This window comes from Chiloscyllium punctatum, chromosome 11, assembly GCF_047496795.1.
Source record: "Chiloscyllium punctatum isolate Juve2018m chromosome 11, sChiPun1.3, whole genome shotgun sequence".
Taxonomy (NCBI): Eukaryota; Metazoa; Chordata; class Chondrichthyes; order Orectolobiformes; family Hemiscylliidae; genus Chiloscyllium; species Chiloscyllium punctatum.
Window position 1 is genome coordinate 76,737,071 of NC_092749.1, and position 19,090 is coordinate 76,756,160.

Consider the following 19,090-nt stretch of genomic DNA (forward strand, 5'->3'; position numbering starts at 1 on the left):
GAGAGGTATAGATAGGGTGGATAGTAAGAAGCGTTTTCCCCCCAGAGTGGGGTTCTCAATTACTAGGGGTCATGAGTTCAAGGTGAGAGGGGAAAAGTTTAAGGGAGATATGCATGGAAGGTTCTTTACGCAGAAGGTGGTGGGTGCCTGGATCAAATTGCCAGCGGAGGGGGGCATGATAGCATCAGAGAACATAGAAAAGTACAGCACAGAACAGACCCTCAGGCCCATGATGTTGTGCTGAGACTTAATCCTAATGTAAAGTACAGTAATTTAACCTACGCACCCCTCAACTCACTGCTATCCATGTGCATGTCCAGCAGTCGCTTAAATGTCCCTAATGACTTCACTTCCACCACCTCAGCTGGCAACGCATTCCATGCATTCACAACTCTCTGCGTAAAGAACCTACCTTTCATGTCTCCTTTATACCTTCCTCCTAATATCTTCAAATTATGATCCCTCGTGCCAGTCAATCCTGCCCTGGGGAAAATTTTCTGGCTATTGACTCTATCTATTCCTCTCATTATTTTGTACACTTCGATCAGGTGTCCTCTCTTCCTCCTTCTCTCCAGCGAGAAAAGTTCGAGCTTATTCAACCTTTCTTCATGAGGCAAGCCCTCCAGTCCAGGCACCATCCTGGTAAACCTTCTTTGCACCCTCTCCAAAGCCTCTGTATCTTTCCTATAGTAGGGCAACCAGAACTGGACACAATATTCCAAGTGTGGTCTCACCAGGGACTTGTAGAGCTGCAGCAAAACATCACGAGTCTTAAACTCGATCCCCCTGTTAATGAAAGCCAAAGCACCATATGCTTTCTAAACAACCCTATCCACTTGGGTGGCAACTTTGAGGGATCTATGCACTTACACACCCAGATCCCTCTGTTCTTCCACACTGCCAAGAATCCTGTCTTTAATCCTATATTCAGCATTCGAGTTCGACCTTCCAAAATGTATCATTTTGCATTTATCCAGGTTGAACATCCACTTTTTTGAAAAGATAAGGATTGTGCATGTTTAATAATGTGGAGAAAGAAGTGCAGGCAAATAAGATAAAAGTTAATGGGATTGAAAGTTCATAAACCCCCGAGATGATGATCGACATTCCTTTTTTTTTGTAAAGTGATGTCTATAGAGATAATGGATATGTTGGTGATCTTCATTCAAATTTGATTGATTTTGGACACTGCCTGCAAATATAACCATGAGGTTGGATGGAGAAAATGGGGAACTATAGACTTGTTAGCCTGATATGTGTAATAGGCAAAACACTAGAACCTACTAAAGAATGTGATAACTGGACATATCATCTGATTGGGCAAAGCAGCACAGATTTCTGTTCTGATGGAGAAATCCTGTTTGACAAACATTTTAGAGCTTTTTGAGGATGTTACTAGCAGATTAGGTAAGGAGGAACCAGTGGATATGGTGATTTTGATCTTCAGAAAGGTTTCAAAAAGGTCCCACAAAGGTGGTTAGTAAAATAAATGAGAGCACATCGTCAGCAAATAACTGACATTGATTGAGAGTTGGTTAATAGACAAAAAAGCGAGTAGGAATAAATAGTCCACTCTCAAGTTGGCAAGCTCTGACTTATACGGTGCTGCAAGGATTCATGCTCAGACCCCAGCTGTCCATGATTTCCACATCTGGGCCAAACATAACATTTCAAAGTTTGCAGATGACACAAACCTAGATGGGAATGTGTGTTGTTAGGATCATGCAAAAAGTTTTATGAGTTTTGGATAGATTGAGTGAGTGGATAAGGACATGGCAAATGGACTATCATGTGGATAAATGTGAGGTCATCCACTTGCTTGGAGAATGGCTTATTACTCAAGTAGTGAGAAATTGGAAGTATGCCCATAAGGACCCAGATGTCTTTGTTAAAACGTCATTGAAAAATAATATGCAGATGCAGCCAGCAATTAGAAAGGAAATGATACACTGGACCTTATTGCAAAGGGGTTTGAGTACAGGAACAAAGAAATCTTGTTAATGCATTTTCAAATTGCCAGTAAGGATCAGTGATTTGTCCTGAACTATTACAAAATATTAATGATATGAATAAAGCAAAGAACACTGTGCCTAACGTTGCTAACAATATAAAGATCAGAGGCATTTGTAAACTGAGTAGCTGACACAAAAAGGTGACCAAGTGCTACATTGTCCTGTTAGGCACTCACTTCAACCCCAGGGCATCAATGTGGACTTCAACAGTTTCCTCATTTCCCCTTCCCCCACCTTACCCTAGTTCTAAACTTCCAGCTCAGTAACTGTCCCCATGACTTGTCCTACCTGCCTATCTTCTTTTCCACCTATCCACTCCACCCTCTCCTCCTTGACCTATCACCTTCATCCCCTCCCCCACTCACCCATTGTACTCTCTCTGCTACTTTCTCCCCACCCCCACCCTCCTCTAGCTTATCTCTCCACGCTTCAGGCTCACTGCCTTTATTCCTGATGTGAAGGACTTTTGCCCGAAACGTCGATTTCGAAGATACTTGGATGCTGCCTGAACTGCTGTGCTCTTCCAGCACCACTAATCCAGAGAACACAGGGGGCTAACACCTTCAACATATTGTCTAGCTAACACCCATGGTTACAGCTAACCTGAGAATGCAACCTTTTTTAAAAAAAAAGGTTTGGTGATTTACGCATGAAAGAAGTGAAACTATCATGGTATTTGAACAGCTGAAAGACTCAACAGACAATTAAGGTATTTTTCGATGTATAATTTCAGTTACATCACACTGTAAATTTTTGCTATAAATTCTGTGCCTTAGTCCTCCATAATCACCTGATGAAGGAGCGTCGCTCCGAAAGCTAGTGTGCTTCCAATTAAACCTGTTGGACGATAACCTGCTGTTGTGTGATTTTTAACTTTGTACACCCCAGTCCAACACCGGCATCTCCAAATTACACCGGGAGTGGTGTGCAATGTTGACCTCCTTGCTTAAGGAAGGATATATTAGCTTTGGTGGTGGTACATTTGTCCCTGGGACAAGAAGTTTGTTCTATGATGAAATGTAGAGTAAACTGGTTCTTTTCTGTCTGGAGTTGAATAAGAAGTGGTTTCATTGAAATAAACATGCACTGAAGGGACTTGACAGGATAGACATTGATGAGTTTCTCCTGGTTTGGAAGCTAGAATAATACAGGCACAGTATAGTCTGGATATGGTGTTAACTACTAAAACTAAGATAAGCAGAAATTGCTTCATTTCAAATATTGTCAATTCTCCAGGTGGTTGCAGATGCTCCATCATTGCATATATTTAAGGCTGAGATAAACAGATGCCTGATTTCCACCATCAATAAGAGATATTGGAAATGGATGGAAAAGTGGAATTGAGACCGGCATCTGTTTATCTCAGCCTTAAATATATGCAATGATGGAGCATCTGCAACCACCTGGAGAATTGACAATATTTGAAATGAAGCAATTTCTGCTTATCTTAGTTTTAGTAGTTAACACCATATCCAGACTATACTGTGCCTGTATTATTCTAGCTTCCAAACCAGGAGAAACTCATCAATGTCTATCCTGTCAAGTCCCTTCAGTGCATGTTTATTTCAATGAAACCACTTCTTATTCAACTCCAGACAGAAAAGAACCAGTTTACTCTACATTTCATCATAGAACAAACTTCTTGTCCCAGGGACAAATGTACCACCACCAAAGCTAATATATCCTTCCTTAAGCAAGGAGGTCAACATTGCACACCACTCCCGGTGTAATTTGGAGATGCCGGTGTTGGACTGGGGTGTACAAGGATGTATGACTGTATGAAATGGTGGAGTAACCTGAAGGGGCCACTCTTGCTCTTAGTTAGTTAGTTATTTTTTAAAAAAAAATCTCTAAGGAAATACAGCCCTAAAGATCTTTCCACGGCAACTTTTTTAAAAAAAAGCTTTGTCCACATTTCACCTCTTCCCCACTGTTCCCCCCCCTCCCCCCCCCCCCCCCAACTATATTTCAGATGTAAATACTTCTCCACAAATGTAGTTTGGTCTAGGGGTAACACTGAGGATTTATTGTTGATTATTATTTATTCATTATCACCTATGCAATAAGCTTCACAATAACAGTTAAGTGGACAGGTATGTTCTAAAATGTCTTTCTTCCACTTAGTAACGTTACTAAGTGTCATATTCTCATGTCCAAATAAATTAAATTGTAGCCTAAGAGAAAACAAATGAAACCTTTATTGAAGACAAGTTTTTTGCAGGACTGAACAAGATGCGAAAATACAAATTGAGTCTGAACATTAATTCAGCTTGAGGCTGACATTAATGCTTCCAACGTCTCTGTGCTTGTACTAACTAGGACAACAGCAAGGTCAATTCATTAAAACATTTCAGTGGTGTTCACCGAATGAGATTCTGGAAGTGGCATGGAGCAGGGTTGCAAAATGCAAATGCAATGCTGCAAAAAAAGCAGTGAAGCTTATTGATGCCGACATATTGTTTTTCTCTCTACACTTGGCTCCAATTTGTTGTGGAAGCCTGAAAACAATCACAGTGTTGTTATGATGGAAGAGGCTGCTTGAAAGGAAGAATTCTTCTCCCTCAATAAGCCTTATAGATTAGATTCACTCCAGCATGGAAACAGGCCCTTTTGGCCCAACAAGTCCACACTGACCCTCCGAAGAGTAACCCATCTAAACCCATTCCCCTACATTTCCCTCTGACTAATGCACCTAACACTGGGCAATTTAGCATAGCCAATTCACCTGAACTGCACATCTTTTGGAATGTGGGAGGAAACCGGAGCATCCTGAGGAAACCCACGCAGACACAGGGAGAATATACAAACTCCACATAGATAATAAGCTGGAATCAAACCCTGGTCCCTGATGCTATGAGGCAGCAGTGCTAACCACTAAGCCACCACGTTGCCCCGGTGTAATTTGTGTAATAGGTACTCAGGAACTCCAATCGCCACATGAAGGAGCTCCCTTATTTTAAGGCCTTAATGAAACTTGTGAGCACTTCATACACAAATTCCGAATGTTCTAAGTATTAGCCCATCAGAATGGCAAGCAAGGAGTGCATTGGGAATATTAGCCCTCAGATTTCCACACTCAATTAGAATGAGAAACTGATACCCAAACCACATGATTGACAACAGCTGCAGCTAACTTATTATTCACTCCCTGGAGTCAAATTTACAAGATACAAACAAATAAACTGTTGTACAAATGCTACTGATAACTTGGCACTATTTGATTTTAAAAATTTCATTCTACAACCAAACGAACTTGATTGAAGGTTTCTACTGGTGTTGCAGTTTTTAAATGCACAATGCACTAAACTGCTTGGTATGACTTGTTTAAAAGAACTATGCAAATGAATTGGCACATTTATATTAATAATGGAAAGCAATAAATAGATTCACTAATGGAATGATAAAGCTAAACAGTTTGACAATTTCTAAACACGTCAAAGTCATCGATTCATTATTTAGTAGCATGAACTTCATGCGTGTTACCTCTTAATTTCATTCCCACAATTTTTAACTTTTCCCTTCATTTAGATATATTGTATACAAATTATAACAAGCACTTCTTTCATAACTTGTCATAGTATAGTTATCTTACTTACACCCTTTGATTACTCATAATGCGATAATGCTCATCTCTGAACTTGACAAAGGATCTAACTGACTTAATCATTCTGCTTCCAAATTACTTTGTTTTTGCTATTTAATTATGTCACAATATAAACAAAATAATGCACTTTTGCTGGATAAATAATGGTGTATTATTGGCATGCACTATTAAGAATGTAAAGATCAAGCAGAAAATTCAGGGGATTGAAATTTTCTACATTTTTTATTCATCATGGGATGTGGGCTTTGCTGGCTGAGCCCATACTTATTGCCCATCCCCAGCTACCCTCAAGATTAGATTCTTCAACCCTTCTTGAACTGCTGCAGCCCATTTGGTTTTAGAAGGCTGACAGTGTTCTTCATTAGTTGCAGCGTTTTGACCCAGTAACACTACTGAAAAGACAATATATTTCCAGGTCAAGATAGTGAGTGGTCTGGAGGGGAACTTAAGATGGCGGTGTTCTCCTCTATCTACCATCCTTGTCCTTCTTTAATGGTGGTAGTTAATATTTTAACTTGTATGTTAGGATGTTTTGACAGATACAGCTATGACCAAGTATGCCAGTTTATCAGAAGAACAATCTATAGCATACAAACTGTCAAAGAGGCAACATTTATCACTTATGAGTTTGTCCCTGAAGCCTGTCAATTTAAATTTAGAACTACAAGAAAACTAATCAGACATTTGCAGAATTTGCAAGGGAGAAAGATTCTCCCTTGGGTTCGGAGATTAGATCACTCAAGGTAGAGAAAAATATTGGGAATTTAAGGGAAATTATTATCATGGAAGTATTCATAAATACCATCTCTGAAAACCTAAAAACTTATTTAGGTAAGTATCAAAGATTAACAATCAGAGAAGTAGCAGTTCTGACAGATTTCTATGACATCTTGCTGACAATTACAGGTGGATGGAAATCCACTAGTTAATTGGAGGAATAGAAAATATGCAGTTTCAGAAAGCAGCCAGAAGGATGCCAAAGTTCCTTGATTAAAAATCACACATCAGGTTAAAATCCAACAGGTTTATTTGGAAGCACTAGCTTTTGGAGTGCTGCTCCTTCATCAGGTGACTGTGGAGTATCAGATCGTAAGACAATTTCATAGCTAAAGTTTACAGTGTGATGTAGCTGAAACTATATATTGAAAAAGACCTGGATTGTTAAGTCTCATCTTTTAGAATAACCATGTTGGTTTCACTTCTTTTCATATGTAAATTGCAGAACATTTACAAGTTACATTATGAAGTGAACTTTAACAAATGGTGTCATGTCAGCCCAGATAATGCATTGAAGGTGCAAACTGCCCTGTGTGAGACTGTCTATGCCACAATGGTCAGACTGATTCTAATCTTAAAAAATGGATTTACAAAATGATACATGGATTCATGCAGTTTTTGAGCAAAGTAAAATGTAATTCTGCAAGTACAAATTCACCCCACCAACTTATTTGTGTGTGTGTGTGTATATAGTGCAATGGGGTCATCTGTAGTGTGACATGAACCTAAGGCCATCCCCTCAATTTGCACTTGCTGAATTACATTTTACATTGCTCAAGAACTGCATGAATCCATGTAAGATTCTGTAAATCCATTTCTTTCAGATTAGAATCAGTCTGACCATTGTGGCACAGACAGTCTCTCACAGGGTAGCTCACACCTTCGATGCATTTTCTGGGCCAACATGACACCAATTGTTAAAGTTCACTTGAGAATGTAACTTTAAAAAAGTTCTGCGATTTACATATGAAAGAACTGAAACCAACATGGTCAATCTAAAACATGAGAGACTTAACAAACAATCCAGGTCTTTTTCAATATATAATTTTAATTATATCACACTGCAAACCTTTGTTATAAAGTCTGTGTCTTACAATCTTATTCTTCACAATCACTTGATGGAGCAGCATACCAAAAGCTAATACTTCCAAATAAATCAGTTGGACTATAACCAGGTATTGTGTGTTTTTTTACCTTTGGACACCCCAGTCCAACATATCCAAATCAAAAGTTCCTTGTGCATGATTGGCCATTCAATAAAATTATGGCTGACCTGACTGCGGCCTCAAATCTGCATTCATACCTACACCAATAACCTTTCACCTTTTTGCTAAACAAGAATCAATTTACTTCCACTTTTCAGGGAGAGTGGTCCAAGAAATGGCTGATGGAATTCAACGTGAACAAATGCGAGGTCTTGCACTTTGGCAAAAAGAATAAAAGCACAGACTACTTTCTAAACGGTGAGAAAATTTGTAAAGCTAAAGTACAAAGGGATCTGTCAAGGATTCTCTAAAGGTCAACATACAGGTTGAGCCTGTGATTAAGAAAGCGAATGCGATGTTGTCACTTATCTCAAGAGGGTTGGAATATAAAAGCACCGTTGTGCTACTGAGACTTTATAAAGCTCTGGTTAGGCCCCATTTGGAGTACTGTGTCCAGTTTTGGTCCCCACACCTCAGGAAGGACATACTGGCACTGGAACGTGTCCAGTGGAGATTCACACGGATGATCCCTGGAATGGTAGGCCTAACATATGAGGAACAGCTGAGGATCTTGGGATTGTATTCATTGGAGTTTAGAAGATTAAGGGGAGACTTAATAGATAATACATGGCTTGGAAAGGGTGGATGCTAGGAAATTGTTTCCTTTGGGTGAGGAGACTAGGACCCGTGGACACAGCCTTAGAATTAGAGGGGTTAAATTTAGAACAGAAATGCGGAGACATTTCTTCAGCCAGAGAGTGGTGGGCCTGTGGAATTCATTGCCGCAGAGTGCGGTGGAGGCCGGGACGCTAAATGTCTTCAAGGCAGAGATTGATAGATTCTTGTTGTCTCGGGGAATTAAGGGCTACGGGGAGAATGCGGGTAAGTGGAGTTGAAGTGCCCAGCTGCCATGATCGAATGGCGGAGTGGACTCGATGGGCCGAATGGCCTTACTTCCACTCCTATGTCTTATGGTCTTAAAGATTCACCAACATTTGAGAGAGAGAATTACACCTTACATCTATTTTAAACGTACAATTCCTTATTTTCAAACATTAACCTCTAGTTCTATATTCTCCCAAGTGAATATAACTTCTCCATATCTACCATGTCGAGTTCCCTCAGAACATACAGAATGTTAGTCACTAGGGCTGCACTTAAGCTAGGGTCAATCTTCAATCAAAGTGAAACTGAATCCCTGACTGTGTAAGGCTCTCATAGGACTCATTTGGGGGTGACAGTGGACTTGATTGGAACTATGAAACTTGTTTAATATGTGCACCAATCTCTGCATGAAAAAGTTCCTCATCAGGTCCTTTTAAATCTCTACTCTTGCCTTAAACCTGTGTCTTCAAGAGTTGGATTCTCCTACCCTGGGAAAAAGATCTTGGCTATTCACTTTATTCATTCCCATCAGGATTTGGTAAACTTCTATAAGGTCACCCCTCGCTCTCCAAATCTCCAGAAAATAAAGCCCCAGCCTATTCAACCTCTCCCTATAGCTCAAACCCTCCAGTCCCAGCAACATCCTTGTACTGTAAGTCTTTTCTCAAGTTTAATGACCTCCTTCCTAGATAAAGATTACAAACCAGTTTCATTATACAGAGTTGGATTAAAGACGGACAGAAGTGGGAGTTAGCACTGTTACTTCACAGCACCAGGGACCTGAGTTTGATTCCAACCTGGAGAGGGGCAGGTAACTGAACATAGAACACAGAAAAGTATAGAACAGAACAGAACCTTTAGGCCCACAATGTTGTGCTGAGGTTTAATCCTAATGTGAAATAATAATTTAACCTACACACTCCTCAATGCACTGCTATCCATGTGCATGTCCAGCAGTCGCTTAAATGTCCCTAATGACTCTGCTTCCACCACCACCGCTGGCAACACATTCCATGCATTCACAACTCTCTGAGTAAAGAACTTACCTCTGACGTCTCCTCTATATCTTTCCCCTAATATCTTAAAACTATGACCCCTCGTACCAATCAATCCTGCCCTTTGGAAGAGTCTCTGGCTATTGACTCTATCTGTTCCTCTCATTATCTCATCTACCTCAAGCAGGTCTCCTCTCTTCCTCCTACTTTCCAGAGAGAAAAGTTCGAGCTTTTTCAACCTTTCTTCATAAGGCAAGCCCTCCAGTCCAGGCATCATCCTGGTAAACCTTCTTTGTACCCTCTCAAAAGCCTTTGTATCTTTCCTATAATAGGGTGACCAGAACTGGACACAATATTCCAAGTGTGGTCTCACCAGGGACTTGTAGAGCTGTAGCAAAACCTCACAGCTCCTAAACTCGATCCCCCTGTTCATGAAAGCCAAAACATCATATGCTTTCTTAACAACCCTATCCACTTGAGTGGATGGAGTTTACATCCCCACACCTGTGTGAATTTCTGCCAGGAGTTCTGATTTCCTCCCACCATCAAAAGATGCACTGTTTAGGTGGATTGGCTATGCTAAATTGCCATGTAGTATCTAGGGATATGCAAGCTAAGTTGATTAGCCTTGGTAAATATAGGGTTATGAGAATAGGGTGGGGTTCTGGGTAGGATGCTCTTTGGAGGGTCTGTGCAGACTCCATGGGCCAACAGCCTCATTCTTCACTGAGGCTTCATAGGTTCCAGCTCAGCGAGCAAACCTATATCCGGAACCTATGATTCTAGAGAAGTAAATTCTTCAATGAGAAATAACCTGACAGGTTCAAGAACATTAGCCTCACCAAGTGTGGTGGAACAATCGGTGGATGTAAAATAAATTGAAACGTTACAGAAGAAAATATTCGGGATTACTTCTGACTGTATTGTGACAACATCTCTGGTCCATACAATTAGGTTGGAAGTAAAGAAATCTGTGAAACAGGGAGATGATTTGGAAATTCAGTTATCAGATATTATTTTGAAAATGAAAAAGATAGAAAACAAGGTTATGCTTTGACCAGCTTCTAAACAGAAGTGCAACAAATAGATTTGGAACTTGAAGAGTTATATCAAACAACTATCTCAGAAATTGAATCAGAGACAATACCAGTTAAGTTATTGTTTGAAAGACAAGATGCTAGAAAAGAGATGACCTTAATACCAGCCCGTGAGAAACGTGCAGTTGTTCATCAGGTAATAGTCCCATCTGGGTATCATAGTTAAATTGTATCGGTGGCTTATATAATTCCAATGGCAGGTCACTCAGGCAATAAGGAAACACAGGATAAAACATTAAAGCATTTTTATTGGTCAGGAGTACATACAATGCGGTCAGATTTTGTCAGACATGCCATACATGATAACTCCAACCCTCAATTATATATGTGCCTGTAATTTCTTCAACTTTGACAATTCTTTTAATGTGCTTTCAATTTTGTTGGTCATGACTGCATTTCAGTGTCAAAACGTGTGGTGCTGGAGAAGCACACTCAGGCAGCATCCGAGGAGCAGGGCAGTCGATGTTTCAATTATAAGCTCTTTGTGAAGACCTTATACTTGAAAGGTTGACTCTCCTGCTCTTCAGATGCTGCCTGACGGTGCTTTTCAGCACCACGCTTTTCTTTTGACTCTGATCTCTGTCATCTGCAGTCCTCACTTTCTGCTTCAAGACTGCATTTCAGTTCAGGTGCTGGTCGTTTTATTGAATATGCAAACTCAGGACATACCTGGGCAATTTTCCAATTGTCGAGTAGATGTCAGTATTGTAACTGTACTGGGAGAGCTTGGTTATGGGAGTGGCAAGTTCTGGAGCACATATCTTCAATACTATTGCCGGATTGTTATCAGGGCCCATTGCCTTTGCAGTATCAAGCTGTTTCTTGATATCACGTGGAGTGAATCAAATTGGTTGTAGACTGATATCTGTGATGTTGGAGATCACTGGAGGAGCCAGAGATGGATCATCCACTCGGCACTTCTGCCTGAAGATTGTTGTGAATACATCAGCCTTATCTTTTGCACTGATGTTCTGGGTTCGTCCATCATTGAGGATGGGGATGTTTGTGGAGTCTCCTCCTCCAGTGAGTTGTTTAATTGTCCACCACCATTCATGACTGGATGTGAAATTGAACTAACTTTTTCCACAAGCACCTGACAGTGACTTAAATTGTAAATGTTGAAATACACTGCTTCATGAAATCTTGTGAAAACATCCATTGTCATTAAAAGATATTGATTCCCATTCCTGGTTTTAGGTAGCACCTAACATAATTATTCAAAACTGCGAAATGGCTCTTTAGAAAGCTCCTGCTACTAACCATTTTTCTGTCTTCATAAAAGTCAGAAAATATCAAAGGATTTAATAAGTCAGTTGTTTATCAATTTCCAATTGCAGTATTGCTTGCATTTGTCACAAAAGGGCCAAAATATTTCTCAACCAATGTCTTTTTCATCATAACCTTTAATATTGCCATTATTCTCAAATACTCCCTTCATAATTGTTTGCTGCTCGTTGTTTTGTTCCCAGCTTCTTCTTAACATTTCTGATATAATCACTTTCTTCAGTTTAATGCTCTCACTTCTCTCTGTTCAACTGCACATGTCAAGTTCCTTTCCTTTAGGGTTGAGTGCTTTCCATTAAGTACGCTTTTTAACACTACCCACTCTTTATTTCTATCTTTTATCAGTTAGTATTTCAGTGCTCACTTGTGTCATACCTACATCCAAATTGATCACTCAAACATCACTCTACCCTTTGTCCTCCTGTATGTCCACCTTCTCTTTGACATATCAGCATTGTTCACCTTTATCACTATCACTCTGTGATAGACAGTGTCACATTCTCCTCAATCTCTGGGTGAAGATGTTTCTCTTGAATTCTTCATTGGATTTATTGTGACTGTCTCATCTTTAGGACTCTGCCACATGCGGGGCTATGTTCTCTACATCAGTCTGAATCACTCTCATCAAGTCATAAGCCCCAGCCTGTTAAATCTATCAGATTTGTTATTAAATTGAGCATAGGGCACACAGGCAGGTTTGCCTCCCAAAAAGAAAACACCATCCGTCAGTGAGTTGATGTCTTTTGGGATGCTATTGCTACTGTAAATACAAATAGCAGTCAGAACATACAGTATTGTTTTATAACTTCTATAACTTTTATAATCAGGCGGCACTGTGGCCAGTGGTTAGCACTGCTGTCTCACAGCACCAGGGACCCAGGTTCAATTCCAGCCTTGGGCGACTGTCTGTGTTGAGTTTGCACATTCTCCGCGTGTCTGCATGGCTATCTTCTAGGAGCCCCGGTTTCCATCTACAGTCTAAACATATTCAAATTAGGTAAATTGGCTATGCTAAATTGCCCATAGTGTTCAACAATGTGTAGGTTAGGTGCATTAGTCAGGGATAAATATAGGGTAGGGGGAATGGGCCTGGGTGTGTTACTCTTCAGAAGGTTACTGTGGACTTGTTGGGCTGAAGGACCTGTTTCCATACTGTAGGGATTCTATAATGATTCAGGGTTCAATGAAACAATATGTTCTTTGTTTAATACTGTTAGAAATGGGTCTGAAATTACAAGTAATGCTTTCTATTGAATATCTTTATTAATACAGCAACATTATTTTTGCTGTTGCAGCTTACATGGTTTTAATTTTACCAAATCAATAATATTTTAATATAGTTAAGCAGAAGGTTTGGTCATGTTAGAAGCTGCAAAGATGGCTGGATTAAATTCTGCAAATTAGAAGAGGCTGTGAAGAACAGCATGCAGTTATAAAGTCCATTGTGTGCAGTTAGACAGTGTTTCTGTTTTGCTATATAAATTCTAAAATGAGTTAAGTAAAATCTCTTACCTAATCATGTAAATGTGATGCTACTGTAAACTTTAATAGATATACAATTATTTATGTCAACAGAAAAGATGTTCTACGGTTCTTCCCAGTACTGATCCCTCAAGAATATTCATGTTAACGTAATGTATTTTTTAAATTCAAAAACTCTGTTATTCATCAGATTCTCTGTTTCCATTTAAACCACAGACTCAATTTGTATCCAGCTGTTTTTAACCACATAATATAGTGTAGGGTGTCCAAGGACTCTTTACTGCTTTGCTTCTCATCCCTGCCTACAATTCCACATGAGCCTTTGTTCCTCTTAAGGTCGTCATGTGATTAGGGGGAAACTTCATTTCCAATTTCTCTCCCTGTGCTCAGTCCTCTCACCTCATTCTCTCATCACCCTTATTGTTCCTTTTTCCTGAATTTGAAAGCACAAATCCAGAAATAATTAATTTTATAAAAAATCTACATTCACTGCAGATTATCATTAATATTTGATACTCGTGAAGAGTGATTTGTTATCAAAGCAGCAGCAATGTCCTCCCTGTGCTTGCTGCTCCCCTATTCATTGCGCAGCAACCAGTGGTTCATATGTTAAAAAGGAGAGAGCTGCATGTTTCAAAAACCAAAATTGTTGGAAAACTTCAGCAGGTCTGGCAGCATCTATAGGAAGAAAGCAGAGTTAAGGCTTTGAGTCCAGTGACTCTATCAGAACTGACAGCAGCTAGAAAAATTGGTATTTATCCTTCAAATTAAAATTAAGCACATCGTTCAGGTCAGAGGTTCTGGTTGCTCAGTATGGACAATGACAAGAAATCTGTTTACAATATCAATCCTGTTCCCCCAGTTGTATTTTACTGGCTGCACTTCACATCCTCCCAAGCATTGTAGAAAATCTCAGCCTTCAGAGCTCTGGGTTATATATACCACAATATAGTCTTAAAGTATACAGCAGTGTTGGGAAAATGTTTGAAAAAGTTTAACAATGGATTGAATTGATTCACAAGTACATAAATGCTGTTGTAAACTTAACTTTTAACATTTCTGACTACATCCTGACAAATGGTGCTTTCTAAATGCAAACTGAGTACCCATAATTTGATGTTAAATTTGGGCCTTTAATAGGATGATACAGGGAGTAAGTAACTTGTATTGGCTGCTGTTAAGGAATGAAACTAGGTGTGGAGGGTGTCCCAGCAAGTGTTTTATGTTTGCCCATAGCTGGATATTCCTTCCTGTAATAAAGTCTCTCTTTTGCCCACATAAACATTTGAAGATGAAGGGAAGTAAGAGCTTCGACTACATTGACAATTTTTCACTTCGTCAGGAATAATCAAATGGAATCTGAAAAGATGCTTGAACAGTGGAAATAGTGATTCAGCAGCAAGAACAGCAGTCCCCATTCTAGGCGTTGTTCTTGCATTTGATGAACATTTAAAAATAAACATTAACATTAAAGTACATAACATACATGAGGACACATCAACTTTACTTTGGTGTCTGATCAAAATGGAAAGTTTGCTCCACTATGTTTCAGTTGTACATTCTTTCCTCCTGAAGAGTACTGATTGCAGAATACAGAAAATTTCATAAGGGTGCAAAGCACATGGATTTTTGTTCTATAGTATAGTAAGATTTCCACCAAGAATAACAGTGTGTAAAGTACCTGTTCCATGCCCATCTTGCTAGATTCAAGATCTTAAAATATGATATGGATGAATTTCACTAATTGAAATATTTCACCAGGTCTCAGAGGGGGTGGTGGAAATGAGGAAAAATAAAACAAGATCATAATTGCCACTGCAATATCCTCATCAAAACACTGCATTTATAGTTGTTTTAGGCTGTCTTCTAACTCTTATGGTGTAACAATAACAGTATAGTGAGTGTTGCAAGAAATGTTGCTCTCTAGCATGAAAAATAACCCAGCTGTTTCTGTCATAGCTTCTAACTGGTTTATAACTTAATTCATCCATTATAATTCATGTTCTCCCTTATTATTCTATCTGTTTAATATTATCTTAAGCATCAAAAATAATACTCAATAGTTTCTCTTTAAATACTACTTGGTCCAAGTCACAGGCAGACAAAAACACACACGCTAATCCATTAGATCTCAGATCCTCATCTAATTTTTGACAATTACAAAAATCGGAGTACTGTACACCCTATGCTGCAGCCATAAATTAATACTTATAAATATTGGATAGAAACAAAGAAAATGCACAATATTATTTCTAAAAATGACAGGGAAGAATAGGTAACAATAAGCTTAATGTTTTATGAATCATTGCACTCCAGGGACAGACAAAAAGGATGGCCTATCCTGTTCATAACCTTTTTCATTAAACATAATTATACAAAACTGGATATTTTGTACAATGGTTAATCAACAGATACTTTTATACAGTTAGGAATAGTGTTCAGCAGGTGACAATAGTACAGTTGTAGATTATGCTGGAATGAAATGGATTAATACAGGGGCTATGTTGGAGTAAATTCAATCATTCCACATTCATAATAGGGGCAATGTCTGGCCGGAAGTGATGTGTTGAAAAATGGGTGTTGCCTCATCTCTCTACTCCAAGCACAAGCCATTCAACTTGACCTCAATTCTAAGTTAGGCAAATATAGATTTAAAGTGCTTCCCGCAGCCAAGGTGGATGGAATTTACCTTTTATTTCACATAGCCGAATTCTTGCCCTCCATCAATATTATGGATGATCTTTCAAGAGAATATCCAACAAATTTTTTTAACAAGGATAAAATCAGACTTTTACCAATGCCTTGAGTGGGGCTGAAGTATTCAGGAGTCCTGATATTAATATTGAAGAACATGATAGGCAAAGATATGAGGAAATTTAAACAAAAACACAATCAGGTTAATGCGGGGAGGAGTGTAGGGTTAAAAGCTTAGTAAGTTAAAGTCTAAAAGTTTCAACAAAATCCACATCCAAACCTATCAGCTTCCAGTTTTATCTTGGGTACATACAGATTGGTGAGCAGGTCACTAATACATTTCAAAGAAATGAGCTAACACTTTGTCCAATACCAAAGCTGTGAACCTCAAAATCTGTCAGCCTTTTAAAGTTAACTGTTGTCTTTCTCGTTTCCCCAAGGCTCAGGAAATCACATTAAGGAAAAGTTAATGGCAGGACCCTGAATAACATTAATATCCAGAGGGATCTTGGGGTTTAAGTCCATAGCTCCCTGAAAGTGGCCACCCAAGTAGATAGGGTGGTGAAGAATGCATATGGCAAGCTTGTCTTTATTGGTTGGGGAACTGAGTACAAGAGTCATGTTGCAGCTTTATAAGACTTTGATTAGGCCACACACACATAGTATTGTATTCAATTCTGGTCACCACGTTACAGGAAGGATGTGGAGGCTTTGGAGTGGGTGCAGAAGAGGTTTATCAGAATGCTGTCTGGATTAGAGGATATGAGCTAAAAGGAGAGGCTAGAAAAACTCAGGTTGTTTTCTTTGAAGTGCCAGAGGGAAGACTTGACAGATGTTTATTAAATTGTGAGATGTATAGATAGGGTTGACTGTCAGAATCTTTTTCCCAGAGTTGAAATGTCTAATACTAGGGGACATGCATTTAAGGTCAGAGTGGGAAAGTTCAAAAGAGATGAGGGGGCAAGTTTTTTTTTGCAGAGTGTGAGATAGGAGTCTAGAACGTGCTGCTGGGTTGGTGGTGGAGGCAGATATGATAGGGGCGATTAAGGGACTTTTAAATAAGCATATGAATATGCAAATAATGGACAAATAGGGATCAAGGGCAAGCAGAAGTGATTAGATTATTTACTTACAGTGTGGAAGCAGGGCCTTCGGCCCAACAAGCCCCCCCCCCCCCTCCGAAGAGCAATCCACCCAGACCCATTCCCCTAACACTACAGGCAATTTTAGCATGGCCAATTCACTTAACCTGCCCATTTTTGGACTGTGGGAGGAAACCGGAGCACCTGGAGGAAACCCACGCAGACACATGGAGAATGTGCAAATTCCACACAGCAGTTTAATTTGGCGCCATATTAGGCACAACATCATGGTCTGAAGGGCTTGTTCCTGTGCAGTACTGTTCTATGCTCCTCCTGTGGATTCAGGAGGTGACTGGTTTCACTTTTCCTTCCTAGATCCAGCGAAACTTTCTGAGCAACCTATCTGCCAAGTAACAATTTGACTGCAGATAGTCAACATGGTTTCGTCAAGAGCAGGTCTTGTCTCACAAACTTAATTGTGTTTTTTGAGAAACAAATGGATGAGGGTAGGGCAGTTGACGTGGTGTATGTGGACTTCAGTAAGGATTTTGATAAGGTTCCACATGGTAGGCTATTGGAGAAAATGCAGAGGCATGGGATTGAGGATGATTTAGCAGCTTGGATTAGAAACTGGTTTTCTGGAAGAAGACAGCAAGTGGTGGTTGATGGTATATATTTAGCCTAGAGTCCAGGTACTAGTGGTGTGCCACAAGGATCTGTTTTGGGACCACTGCTATTTGTCATTTTTATAAATGACTTAGACACAGACAGAGATGGATGGGTTAGTAAGTTTGCAGATGACACTAAAGTCGGTGGAGTAGTGGACAGTGTGGAAGGATGTTGCAGGTTGGAGGGGGACTTGGATAAACTGCAGAATTGGGCTGAGAGGTGGAAAATGGAATTCAATGCAGATAAATGTGAGGTGATTCACTTTGGGAAGAATAACAGGAAGGCAGAATACTGGATCAATGGAAGTGTGGATGTGCACAGGGATCTTGGAGGCCATATACATAGATCTTTGAAAGTTGCCACCCAGGTTGATAGTGCTGTTAAGACGACATACAGTGTGTTTGGTTTTATTAGTAGAGGGATTGAGTTCTGGAGCCATAAAGTCATGCTGCAACAATACAAAATGCTAGTGCAGCCGTACTTGAGAAAATTGTGTACAGTTCTGGTCGCTCCCTTACAGAAAGGATGTGGAAGCATTGGAAAAGGTACAGAGGAGATTTACCAGGGTGTTGTCTGGTCTGGAGGGAAGATCTTATGAGGAAAGGCTGAGAGACTTGGGTGTGTTCTCATTGGAAAGAAGGAGGAGATTTGATAGAGACATACAAGATGATCAGAGGATTAGATAGGGTAGATAGTGAAAGTCTTTTCCTAGGATGATGACGTCAGCTGGTATGAGGGAGCACAGCTACAAATTGAGGGGTGATAGATTTAAGACAGATGTCAGAGGCACGTTCTTTACTTAGAGTGGTAAGGGTGTGGAATGCCCAGCCTGTCAATGTAGTTAACTCAGCCATATTAGGGAGATGTAAACAATCCTTGGATAAGCACATGGATGATGATGGGATAGTGTAGGGGGATGGGTTTAGATTAGTTCACAGATTGGTCCAACATTCAGGGCAAAAGGGCCTGTTCTGCTCTGTATTGGTTTATGTTCTATGTTTTATTACCAATACTCATGCCCAAGTTTCCTTCCTCAAGAAGATTCTGACCCAAGGCCTAGGATTTTCCCATTAAGGCATCCAATCCATATGTTGATCTCTTTCAGAGGTATAGGAAAGATGTGGATGCTTTGGAGACGGTTCAGAGGAGGTACCAGGATCCTGCCTGGAATGGAGGGCTTATCATACAAAGAGAGGTTGACTGAGCTTGGACTTTTTTCATTGGAAAAAAGAAGGAAGAGAAGGGACCTAATTGAGTGTACAAGACAATGAAAGGCATAGATAGCGTTGATAGCCAAAGACTTT